This window comes from Ostrea edulis, chromosome 2 (genome assembly GCF_947568905.1).
Source record: "Ostrea edulis chromosome 2, xbOstEdul1.1, whole genome shotgun sequence".
In the NCBI taxonomy this organism is placed as follows: Eukaryota; Metazoa; Mollusca; class Bivalvia; order Ostreida; family Ostreidae; genus Ostrea; species Ostrea edulis.
The window spans coordinates 36,439,392-36,452,616 of NC_079165.1; the positions used below are offsets into that span (position 1 = coordinate 36,439,392).

Here is a 13,225-nt window from a genome sequence, read left to right on the forward strand (position 1 = left end):
TTAGCGTGGTACCTACATGTACTTTGTCTAACCACCTCCTGTATAACATAATTTAAGAAGTGAAACTGACCGTGGGTTTGCGACAATGGCTTTACATATAAACTATAAGATTTTCAATCCTGTTTGCCTGATTAACAAATATTTTCTTTTTCTTTTCGCCTACCTGTTATACCATTTGGTAATAATCGACATTTTAATCATTACTTGCCATTTGTTGACAGAGCACCATGACAGAGCTAAGCGCTACGTTGTGTATCACTATGCCCCAACCATAGCAATGGGACCACAGGGTCCCACAGGTAAATTTCTGTTCATTCTTGGAGTTAAAAATGTTATTCCATTGAAAACATGCATGTTTCTAAATATCAAAAATATTACCGTTAATATAATTTCATAAAATCAATGAACATTGTCGTTTAAACTTGATAATGCTTATTCGTGTACCTTTTTATCAAAATTCTCTGTATTGCTTAATAAGGCAATTGATTCATCAAAATGAATGCATATCCACTTATTGTGCAGGATAGTTAAATTAATTTACATGCACACAACATGAATATTTATAATCATGTATATATACCTGTGCACATCGTCATTTTCAGTCTACAGAATATTCTTTGCATGTGAAATGTTTACTTGCTATGTACTGGTGAATTAAATTTAATTTTCATATTATTATCCTTGTTTTAAGGACCTAAGGGTCACCAAGGACTTTCAGGAGACCAACGTGAAAAGGGACCTCGGGGTGCTCCGGGTTTGAAGGGAGCTATCGGAGATGATGGAGCCCAGGGTCTGACAGGTAATTCCGGGGCACCGGGAGAACAAGGACCAGTGGGTGACCAAGGAGAGACTGGCGGACAGGGAGCTCCGGGAGCGCCTGGTGAAGTCGGACCCATGGGACCAAAGGGGCTTACAAGGGATCAAGGAGAACAGAGCGCTCCAGGAAATTACCGTGTCGTGTATAATAAACATGTAGATAAGCATATACTGGCATTCACTATGATTCACTAAATATTTTGGGTATCAATTTCACAGAAATCAAATTAGACAAAGTTATTTTATCATTTCAATCCACAATTATTTTGCAAAATGACTGTACCTAAAGTTTATTGATTAGGTTAACCAGGATACCCCGGTAACCAAGGAGACCTGGGATATCCAGGGTCTGCAGGACCAATGGGCGCAGAGAGTTTGAAGGGTGTACAAGGATACTCAGGGGCCCCAGGACAAGACGGAGCTGCTGGAGAACCAGGAGCACCGGGTAAAGTTGGAGCTTCAGGACCCAGAGGACAAGTTGGACAACGCGGAGAATATGGAATCATCGGAAAACAAGAATATCCTGGATACAAAGGTAAACGCGGATCTAGGGGGAACAGTGGCTATCCAGGACCTCGTGGCCCAGCTATGATGTATTACTACGCCCCTGCCGATCGACGATACTATGCCGTGCGGGCCTCAAAAGGCGTACAGTATGCCCAAGTCGTTGCAGCACCGTCCACCGGAAAAGGGGGACAATATGCCCGAGTTGTTGGAGCACCATCCACTGGAAAAGGGAGACAATATGCCCGAGCTGTTGCAGCACCATCATATGGAAAAGGGGGACAATATGTTCAACTTGTTGCCGCACCTTCCAAGAGCATTCAATACGCCCGAGCAGCCAAGTATGCCCCTCAAGCCGCCAGAAATGTCAAGGGAAATTAAGATATATTAGATTGCTATTTTGATTTCATTTTTCGAGTTCTAATTTGTATTGTTTTCTAAATCAAATTATTTAAAAAATACAGCGAATTGCTAACGTTTAAAAAGTAAAGTTGATTATTATTCTTAAAAGTGGAACCATTCAAATGTATTAAGTTAATAAAAGTAAAGTTGAAAATATTAAATTGTTTTTTCCTTATTTTGCGTATATACATGTACATATGCGTACAAGTGTAGCTTAAAATGACATCAGGGTGATAACGCGTCGCTAGAACGTTTAGAATGCACAAGCATTCGCAAGATGATAGTCGTCTGACAGATTATGTAAACAAACAACATGCTATGGTATAAGAAGGACAAATCTACTTCAAAGAAGGGGTAGAAAACCCTGACATGAATGACATATTTCTATCAGATAATAACCGCCGCGGTGATCTAGAGGTAGAGCGTTCGCCCCGGAAGCGGAAGGCCGGGGTTCGAATCCTGGCCGCGACAGATCGACCTACATTGTAAGTCGTTAAAACAGGTAGTAACAGTTCCATTGCCAAAAGCTCGGCATCAGGTTTGAATGTCACGGATCCTCGGATGACTTTAAAAACGGATGTCCGGTGTCACAGTAGGTGTGGCATGCTAAAGAACCCTCACTGCTCACAGGCTGTAAGCGCCGAGCAAAGTCCTTAAGGCTTAATTTGAAGTCCTTCACCGGTCTTGGTGACGTCTCCATATGAGTTGAAAATTCTCGAGAGAGACGTTAAAAATACAATCAATAACAATCTTACAGATAATCTATTTTATTAACCCATAAATAACCTCAAATGTGATTGTCACTACAGTGGGTGATTTTCTCGCTGTATTCGACCGGTGCCAATCTCCGATAGTACTGTATCGGAAATGAGACGCAAATGAAATCATGTTTAATAACACCGTGTATTTCTCAAAATTGCAATAAACATATAGTACATGATGTAAATCATTCTGAAAGTTTTAAGGTAGCTATTGATAGCTAGCCCCCAAAAAACTGCTCATTGAATTTTTTTCAATTTTATTTATTGTAACATTTTGACTTTATCCTAAAACATATCAAAAAATCAAAAAAAGTAATCAGGTTAATTTTCGAGGAAAGCGAGATTGAAATCCCCTCTTTTGCAGCCCCAAAAGGCAAAAAATGCCAAAATTGAGCAAATTAACACAAAAGCCAATAAAACAATTTATTGACACCAGAAATATTGTTTGTCATATATAGTTATGTAAATTAAACACAAACAGATAAAAAATCAACGGATTAGAAATTCAAAATGCATCTAAGGAAAACATTGGCATGATTCGACTTGGCAATTGGCCAAATTTACCCAAAATATGACATTTCTCAAATACTATCAGGCATACATTTTCTGACAACAACAAAATTCTGCTCATAAAATTTCTGATTTTATTTCATTTTTACAATAAGTCAAGTAGTATCTAAAATATTGAATAGAAAAAAAATATACCAAATGAGGTTTAATCTGAAACTATGTCAGATTTTGTAACCCTACCCCCTCCCTTCTAGAAATGAATTTTAAGAGATACAGTCAGCAGAGATAAACTATTGACCTTAAATGATTAAGCATTCCCAAATTACCATATTGAGCATTCAAACTCACAATACTAGAAGTTTCTATGAGCCATTTAAGAATGATATATAGTGTGTGCTATTGCAGTTGACCTTTTCGCACTCACAATGATTGCCTAAATATTTAGTTATTTTTCATACAATTTCTTGTAATAACTGGACCAAATCTATTACCTATGCATATTTTTTGATAGAAATTTATATCACTATACAGTATAATACACCAAATATGTTTAAATAACCATTTCATATTTCAATAAATAATTAATATCAATGGAAAGAGACCTATGGACTGCCCATGGATCACTACATTTAAGTCCATCTGAGTCATCTTACCCTCACAGATAGGTGTGTCTTTCATAAGTTTAAGATTTCTCATTGTAGTTTCACATGGAACCAAAAACTCACTATTGGATAACTGAGAATGCATGTACATGTATATTGCATTAACTAACTGAAGTTTTCCCCAGGTGAAGGTCTATGTTCACTGTATGTATAAGGGGGGGGGGGGGGGGGGTGAATTAGTTCCATTATGAAACTTTTCTAAAAATTTGATATACATTAATGTATCTATGATGTATGTTTCAACTAAATTTTGAATTACAAGGAAAATTCAAACACATTGATTGAAGTTATAAAATTGATATTCTATCATGTGCACATTTTTTACTAATATATCTAAGAAAGAATAATCAACATTGAAATTTCCTTTACATCTATGCAATATTATTGTCTTTCAAAAGGCATGTACTTGTAATATACGAGTACATGACATGTACTTGTTTTCCCTTAAATTCACAATTTAGTTTAAAGTATGTTGTATAACATCCACTGCTCTGAGCTCATATAAGTGAATTAATGTTTTTCATCCAGTCCCAAATTTTGCAGTAGTTCTTTAATCTTTGGAACTTGATCAAACATTTTTAAATTTGTGGAGTTGTGGGGGTCCAGGGGATATGTCATCATCACTGTAAATGGAGTACCTGTTCAAAATATAGATAAATATATTTAAATATAGCAAAAAAGATGAATATCTGATATACTCAGAATTGTCTTTACAAATGTTTATCAAAAAAAAATATAGTACCTCTCTTGCTGTTATACTTGTTGACTCGAAATCCACTTCAACCTGCACTGGTCCTATCTAACCTCCCTCGGTCTTCAGGCTGATGCCTAGAAAAAAGATCATCATAACTGATATTTGCACAGTTAGGTCTATATTATACCTTTGAGTAATTAGATTGCGTCAGACAATGTGAATTTTAAAACTGTGTCTCAACACATATTCAGTTAAAATTTAAATACTGATGTTTCAAAATTATAAATTGCAATGAGATGACATGTATATATGTTTTCATAAACTGCCATAGACTTATCATATGTGTTTCATTTACAAAATGTGGGTCAAGAGAAGGGCATACGTGTAGTATACATATCTTACTTATACATACAGTGCATACATTTGCCTATGAGAGGGCATATGCAGACTTGTGATTAATTTACATTATTTAAAAAGGTTTTGCCAACCTACATGTTTGTGTGAAACACGAAACTTCAGGTTTGATATATTTCTTAGGTCACTGAAATTTCAAAGTAATAGTATATGTATACTATAGTCTAGGGAATTATAATTCAACACATAACTCTTCCTAAAGGAAAAATAAATCTTACATTTTATCGCGGTGCAGATAACGGTATTATGCCCGTATACTAATGTGGTATGTGCATATTTTCTGTAGGCGAGTCAGTCACAACAACAAAACACTTTCGGAACCCCTTTTTGTTTTTCGACTATTCTATGACGGAGTAAGGAATTCCGGAAAATGAATTCACGTGAAAATACACAATTTTTACTGATCACGTGGTTGCTATCCGTCGCTGCCTTAAGCTACATAGACGAAAATGCAAAGACAAAGCTTTTTCGCATACCTACATATGTGCGTGTAAGTATTGGAAATATAATCATGTCAATAACGTGTAATAAATGCGTAGAAGTCATTTGCCAAATATTTACATTTCCCAATCTTTCTGCAATTGATATCTTTACAAATGGCAATGGTAGTCATTTCTTCATGAATGCCTGGCAGTTGTAAACAATGCGCGTATGAAAACAGTTAATTAAATATAGTACGCTGATCTTAACGACTGGGAATCCCGACAGAAATGAAAGTAGAATGTAAAACTGAGGGTATGAACCGCGACGCTCCACGCTAACGCGCTTCATGAATTAAGCTTGCGTAAGGCGTCACAGTTCACATGTTTCATGAAGTATGTCGGATTTGCCTCTACACCGGCATGAAGCGTAGCAGTTCATACCCTTGTGTATTTTCAAAATCAGATTGATTATTTAATTATCTACTGATATGAAATCTAAATCATTCACACCTTGCAAAATACATGATGAAAGATGAAATTGCTTAAAGTAATGCGTACCCCCCCCCCCCAAAAAAAAAAACCCCATCAGATGCGGACAACTACATGTACATATGTGCATTGTGTATTTATACCCGAGACCAGAGATAAGCACTTACCGAAAATACAGTTGCACATGTATTATTCTGATAAATCCACGGAAGAAAATAATAACCTTCTTTTTGTATCTTATACCACAGGCAATTACCGGTATATCGCTGGGGTTCGAATTTTATATCAAAGGGTTTTAAAGTTCGCCGATGAAAAAAAAAAAAAACCACACACCGATAAACCATTAGGTATAGAATTCTACTCTGTGTTTTAATATATTTATTCACAATAAATCTGCATTTTTACCAAAGTTCCTCTCGAAATTCCGTATATTACCCTTATGCAGAAATCAATTCAGAAAATAATACCTAATAATTCCAATGTTATTTATTACAATTGTTTTGATTGGACAAAAATAAAGCTGAACAAGAGTGTATACATCAATAAATCCGAAAACGCGATGTATTCATACACATATGAAAACAAATAACATAGTGCGGGGAAACTACTCAAATTTTTACAATCGTTAATAAAGTGAATGAATTGGAATTATAAGAATCAAACATTCTTTTTGAAGAATTTATCGATGTGTAAACTCCGGACATTTTACTCACAAACTTAACATAAAAGTGCTTCGCACTTTTATTCAGTTTGTGAGTAAAATGTCCGGAGTTTACACATCGATAAATTCTTCAAAAAGAATGTTTAATCCTATATTATTTTTTTTTTTACACAAAACCTGGGTCCTGACATTGTACCATTCAACAGGATGGTTGTGAATTGCAAAAAGCAAATTTATAGAATCTGAATGTGCAATATTGGAATAACATTTTCTTGAATTTCTTACTTAAATTCGTAAAACAGTGAGTCCACAACAGCTGCAAGTGACTTATACATGTACAGTGTATTTAATTTCAGGGTAGACATCCATAGGTATTTATTTATTTACCGGTCTAAGGTAAAATTATTTGATTTATAGAGAACATTACATGCTAAAATCCATATCATATGTCATATCAGCACGAGGGTTTATATGGGGCCCGAGGGCTGATATGATATCTGATACTAATTTTAGCATGTAATATTCTATTTATCATATACTGCACCTTTCCATTCTTAAATATTGTACATGTATATGTACGATATAGTGTAAATGAGTTTATTTTATTTGATTGGGCAGGGAGTCAGATAGCTGAATTTTTAAAAATATTATTCTTTTTAATACATGCGGTTACTTTTTACGACTTTTTAAAAACAAACAAACAACATTTTAATGGTATATCACGGGATATTTGACATTTCACTACCATGTTAAAACCTTGATACAATGATTTACTCTAGTAAAAAAAATTGGTACATTGATTTACTACGTGTACAGTTGTACATTGATAAATTTTTGATACATTGATTAACTAAGGTACAAACTTTGATACACGAGTTATAATTGACTATGGTAAAAACTCTCATACGTTGATTGACTACAGTAACAACTTGGATACATTGATTTACCATGGTTACAACTTTGATATGTTGATTGTTACGAGCGAATATGTATTTTACGGATTGATATGCATTTTTGCACGTCGGTCTAATATGTGATATGGGATTTTGGACCGGTGTTGTATGGTAGCCTTTCCCCCTAGCCATTTTCCCCAATGGCTATATAGTAGGATTTTCCACCTTTTATAGCCAGATGCCCCCCCCCCCCCCCCCCGGAAAACTTACTATATACATGTAGTAGATTTTCTCCCTTCTTTTCATTCCGGTTTCGTTTACGACGGACCATTCCCACACATATTCTTTCTATTCTGAAATTAATCCTTTTCTGGCTGTTCATTACTTTTATATCCTAAATGAATGACCTCATTTCCAAATTCCTTTGATTGGGATCTTTGGAACTATTTAGTATTCAACAAACATCATTTTATTCAGTCGAATGGTATGTAAAACAATCATATAATTAGAATGTAAAAACAGAATATTTCGTGCTTGTAAAACAGCACGCATTTATAGGCAACTCAGAATTTGTTAGCTAAACAGATAAGTATTTATCATACGAGGAATCAAAATTGTCTTTCTCCATTTGATTAACACAAAAACTTTTTATACAGATAGTGGAGTTAAACTTAAATTCCCCAACTCTGTTTATTGCTTACCCCTAATTTCAAATTGCCGCTACTAAGGAATCAACTTGCTCTCTCGCTAGACAAGAATCTTAAGTACAATTCCACATAAGAATCAGGCAGAAGGTGATAAGTCGACCGTCAGGGATTGAACCGATACTTATATACATGTATATAGTAAAATTGTTTATAGGAACTCATTCGGTTATATTATTTTTTTTCATATGATGCACCCTTCACAGAGCTGTGTTACTAAAAAGAGAACACCCATGTTTTGACCAAAAATGACTTATAAAAATGCTATATATTAAGGTTTTGTTAAATGACAAGATCATATAATTTCAAATGGCTTATATAAAATGAAGAAGGCTACTGTCTACAAATGTCTGTTGTCACAATGAGTATTTGTTATTTGTACCATGGTAACCGTTGCTGTAGTTAACGAAAGGATTTTCTAATGGAAAACTATTCAAACTTTAAGACCATTTTTCTCGAAACAGCAAACACTTTGAAAAAAGATTGATAAAAGATATGCTATTGAATAATTTTTAATCAATGTTGTTGTTTTTTTGAAAGTTTTGATTGTGCTTGGAAAAAAATATATGAAGATCGTGAAAAATGGCGGGAAAATATTCGAAAATCATGTCATTCAGAAAAAAGATATATCAGAGAAATATATTTTAAAAAGAAATTGAAATGAAAAAGTCAAAATTCAGAAATATTAGGAATTTTCTAATTTGAACAAAGCCCGATCGGAATTATAAAAAAGTAGCCATAGAGAACAGTATAATCAGAATACTACATTCCCTTGATGTAAAATGGTTTACAAATCAACGACTTTATCAAGGAAACTAATTTCTTGATCAACAGTGCATACAATTAGCAACAATATGATTATTTTAGTCATTTCTATCAATTTTGATCGGGGTCGGTACTTTTTTTCTCCAGTTTGAATATAGTGATTACAAATGTGTATCTAAAATTTGGTCATTTCGTTTCAATTTCTTTTGAAAACATATTTCTTCGATAAATTTCATTTCTAACGGAAATGATTTTGAAGATTTTATCCGTAGATTTTTAAAATTTATTAACAAATAACGTTTTCAATTTTCATAAATATTTTTCTCTAACAATTAGAACGTTTATATTTGAATCTTTTAGGCATGTTTTATTAGATATTCATACCATGCACCAAATCACAGAGACATTTGAACTCAATAATGTCTTATCTGTGAAAAAAACACCTTTTCTTATCATTCCGGAAAAAATCACAAAAATTCATACAAAATGATTGAGAGCTTGTATCACTCTTTCGATGGTGAATTCATACTTCATAAGAGGTGTTTGAACGAGTCATTAAATAAAATTTTAGTGAAATGAGCTACCTTAACGACTTGGGTCTGTCGCGGCCGGGATACGAATCTCGACCTTCCGCATACGGGGCGAACGCTCTACCTCTAGACCACCACGGCGGTTTGGAAAGAGTTAGTGTAACTAATGCATCTGTATTCATATATACAGAGAGAATGAGATGATAACACAATTCTGAATACAGATATATACGTACACATGGAAAACATTCATAACCATAACCGCTCGGAACCGACTTTTTGTGGTCATCTCAAAAAAGAAAATGTTCGTTACAGTGTACCGTCGCCTTTCATGATATCGTTATCCGGATTCCCGGGATACTTAACCCTTCTTTTGAACATCAAATCACACAAGACAATGCCAAAGACATCAAAATAATTGGGGGGAAAAAACAAAGAAAAATTGTGTAAGCAATCGGTGCTCTTTATAAGGTGAAATTTTGATTGTTTCTTTGACTCAAGCAAAGAGTCTGGGATTTTCGCATTGTTGGAAATGTTTTTTTCTGATTTAACTGACCTCTATAACTTTGTACACTACGAATTTGCCAAATGACATTAACATTAATGAATATTGAAATTGTTTTACATACATATACTATACTCTCTGGGAATTTCCACTGGTAGGAAGAATTAATTCATTTTTGTGGTAATAAGACAACGAATTTAGCCCCTGTGGTTTACATACATGTACTATTGAAAATGGTGACACGGAATGCAGTACTAAACCCTCTTGAAAAAGCTCTTCTCTTTGGAACAGTTATAATTTACGTCGTATGTCTTGTAATGAATAATGAAGTTCAATATTCAAATATTAAAAACATAACTAATTACAAAAGACATTAAAATCATGCATCGTTGCAAAGCATTCAATAGCATATCTTGTATCAATCTAATTATGAAACTTTTTTGAAACTCTGTACACGTAGTAAATCAATGTACCATTTTTTTTTTTACTAGAGTAAATCATCGTATCAAGGCTTTAACAAATATCCCGTGATATACCATTAAAATGTAAAAAAAAAAAAAAAAAAAAATAAATAAATATGATAAGATAAAATTTTTAAAAAAAGGGGGGGGGGTCGTAAAAAGTAACCGCATGTAATAAAAAGAATATTTTTATAAATTTAATAAACTCATTTACACTATATCGTACATATACATGTACAATATTTAAGAATAGAAAGGTGCAGCATCTGATAAATAGAATATTACATGCTAAAATTAGTATCAGATATCATATCAGCCCTCGGGCCCCACATATTCCAATATTGCACATTCAGATTCTATAAATTTGCTTTTTGCAATTCACAAATCATCCTGTTTAGTGGTACAATGTCAGGACCCAGGTTTGCGTAAAAAAAATAATAGGTATTATTTTCTGAATTGATTTCTGCATAAGGGTAATATACGGAATTTCGAGAGGAACTTTGGTAAAAATGCAGATTTATTGTGAATAAATATATCAAAATACAAAGTAGAATTCTATACCAAATGGTTTATCATTTTTTCCATCGGCGAACTTTAGAGCCCTTTGATACTAAATTCAAATCCAAGCGATATACCGGTAATTGCCTGTGGTATAAGCGATATACCGGTAATTGCCTGTGGTATAAGCGATATACCGGTAATTGCCTGTGATATAAGCGATATACCGGTAATTGCCTGTGGTATAAGACACAAAAGAAGTTTATTATTTTGTTCCGTGGATTTATCAGAATAATGGGAATAATACAACTGTATTTTCGCTAAGTGCACATCTCTGGTCTCGGGTATAAATACATGTAGTTGTCCGCATCTGATGAGGGTTTTTTTTTTTTTTTGGTAAGCATTACTTCAAGCAATTTCATCTTTCATCATGTAGTTTGCAAAGTGTGAATAATTTAGATTTCATATCAGTAGATAATTAAAAAAATCAATCTGATTTTGAAAATACACGAGGGTATGAACTGCTACGCTTCATGCCGGTGTTGTAAAGTGAGCCTTCCCCCCGGAAGCCTAGCTCTAGAGTGAGCTTTCCCCCGGAAGCCTTGCCCTAGAGTGAGCCTTCCTCTAGAGCCAGACTTCCCCCTGGGAAGACCTACTCTATCACTAGTTGTAGAGTCAGACTCCCCCCCCCCACCCCCCATAGCAGGACTTCCCCCTTCATTTATTCCTGGTAAATTACTATCACTTTATGGAGATTGTTTAGATATAAAAAAAAAATATATATAAAAAAAACCCAACCTTTTTCAGCAGTGCATTAAATGATTTTGCTTAAGTCGTTCATTAAAATCAAGAGAAGAGAACGGTGAATAAAACACAGGAGAGAGGGAGGGTGTGTGTGAGTGAGTGATAGAGAGAGTGAACATTGTACCATATGATACAATATTTGTTTGATATTGCATTGTATGATATTGTATAACATTGATGTGATATTGTATCATGATGAAATTCCTAAAATTGAAAAATGATCAAGCTCATAACTCCCATAGAAAATAAAAATCAGTGAATTGGGCGAACACGGACCTCTGGATAAACCAGGCTGGGATCAAACATATGATGTTTATGCATGATGTCGCAACGCTTGTTATTGAGTTAGTGTTCTAAACATGACCTTTTTGCACTTAGAATTAATTAAATTAAACAAGATTTGTTTGTCGGTGTCAACACAACATAAGCAGCACAAATCAATCATTACATAAAATAGATACATAATCGTGTCTTCTAACACTACAGATAAAAAAAAAGTTTAATACTGGTAATGGAAATAAATAATGACCTTTTTGCACTTGATATAAGAAAAAACTTCATGATATCAAAATTGAGAATTTAAAAGGACATATTAGGAGTAATGTCAATTTCTAAAAATTTTACATAATTTTCAAGGTCTGGTCTTACAATTTAAAATGGAAATTAAAAGAGCGGGGGTTGGAGATCAAAGTTTTGAATTATTGGCGAAAATGCTGAATTTTTATACAAAATTACGAGTAAATTAATCACAACTTCTATGAGAATCGGTGTTCTGTTTGGAAAAATATATCAACCAAGTTGATATATTACAACATTTGAACTAGTTCCAAGTCTCAACTACCTGTATCATTAATTATAAAACTGAAATACATGTATAGAAGTATAGAAATAGTAGTCTGGACCCCGCCCCTGCCACTCCTTGATCACTCGTTTTGTGATCAAGAAGTGGCGGGGTGGGGGACCAGACTAAAGAATTAGGTGATACATTGGATGAAACAGAAACTATATTGTCATGCAGATTTAGAACTTTTTGATTAATGAATTCTTCCGCCACAAAATATAGTCCCTGCCAAACCCTTCCAAAATTTGAATTGACACCAAATTTTTCAACTGGATAGGGTTCAGTAATAGATGTGTAATATGTTTACGATGCTTTTGTGAAACGGTGCCCAGGAGCTAACATTGTTTACAACTGCCAGGCTTTCATGAAGAAATGACTACCATTGCCATTTGTAGAGATATCAATTGCAGAAAGATTGGGAAATGTAAATATTTGGCAAATGACTTCTACGCATTTATTACACGTTATTGACATGATTATACTTTCAATACTTACACGCACATGTACATATGTAGGTGTGCGAAAAAGCTTTGTCTTTGCATTTTCGTCTATGTAGCTTAAAACTTTCAGAATGATTTACATGTACTATATGTTTATTGCAATTTTGAGAAATACACGGTGTTGTTAAACATGATTTCATTTGCATCTCATTCCCGATACAGTACTATCGGAGATTGGCACCGATCGAATCCAGCGAGAAAATCACCCAATGTAGTGACAATCACATTTGAGGTTATTTATGAGTTAATAAAATAGATTATCTGTAAGATTGTATGGATTGTATTTTTAACGTCTCTCTCGAGAGAATTTTCCACTCATATGGAGAAGTCACCAAGACCGGTGAAGGACTTCAAATTAAGGTATTTGCTCGGCGCTTACGGCCTGTGAG

The 13,225-nt window shown here is 34.2% G+C and overlaps 1 long non-coding RNA gene and 1 pseudogene across 1 annotated transcript; one reads left to right on the forward strand and one right to left on the reverse strand.

The window, feature by feature from the left end:
• The first annotated feature begins 85 nt into the window (after positions 1 to 85).
• Positions 86 to 1,872, forward strand: LOC125679898 (collagen alpha-1(I) chain-like; annotated as a pseudogene).
• Positions 1,873 to 2,892: 1,020 nt separating this feature from the next.
• LOC125680682 (uncharacterized) lies at positions 2,893 to 5,033 on the reverse strand. The gene is made up of 2 exons (XR_007372043.2): positions 4,398 to 5,033; positions 2,893 to 4,293 (listed from the first exon to the last, which is right to left on the reverse strand). It is a non-coding gene; the product is annotated as an uncharacterized LOC125680682 (long non-coding RNA).
• Positions 5,034 to 13,225: the final 8,192 nt, after the last annotated feature.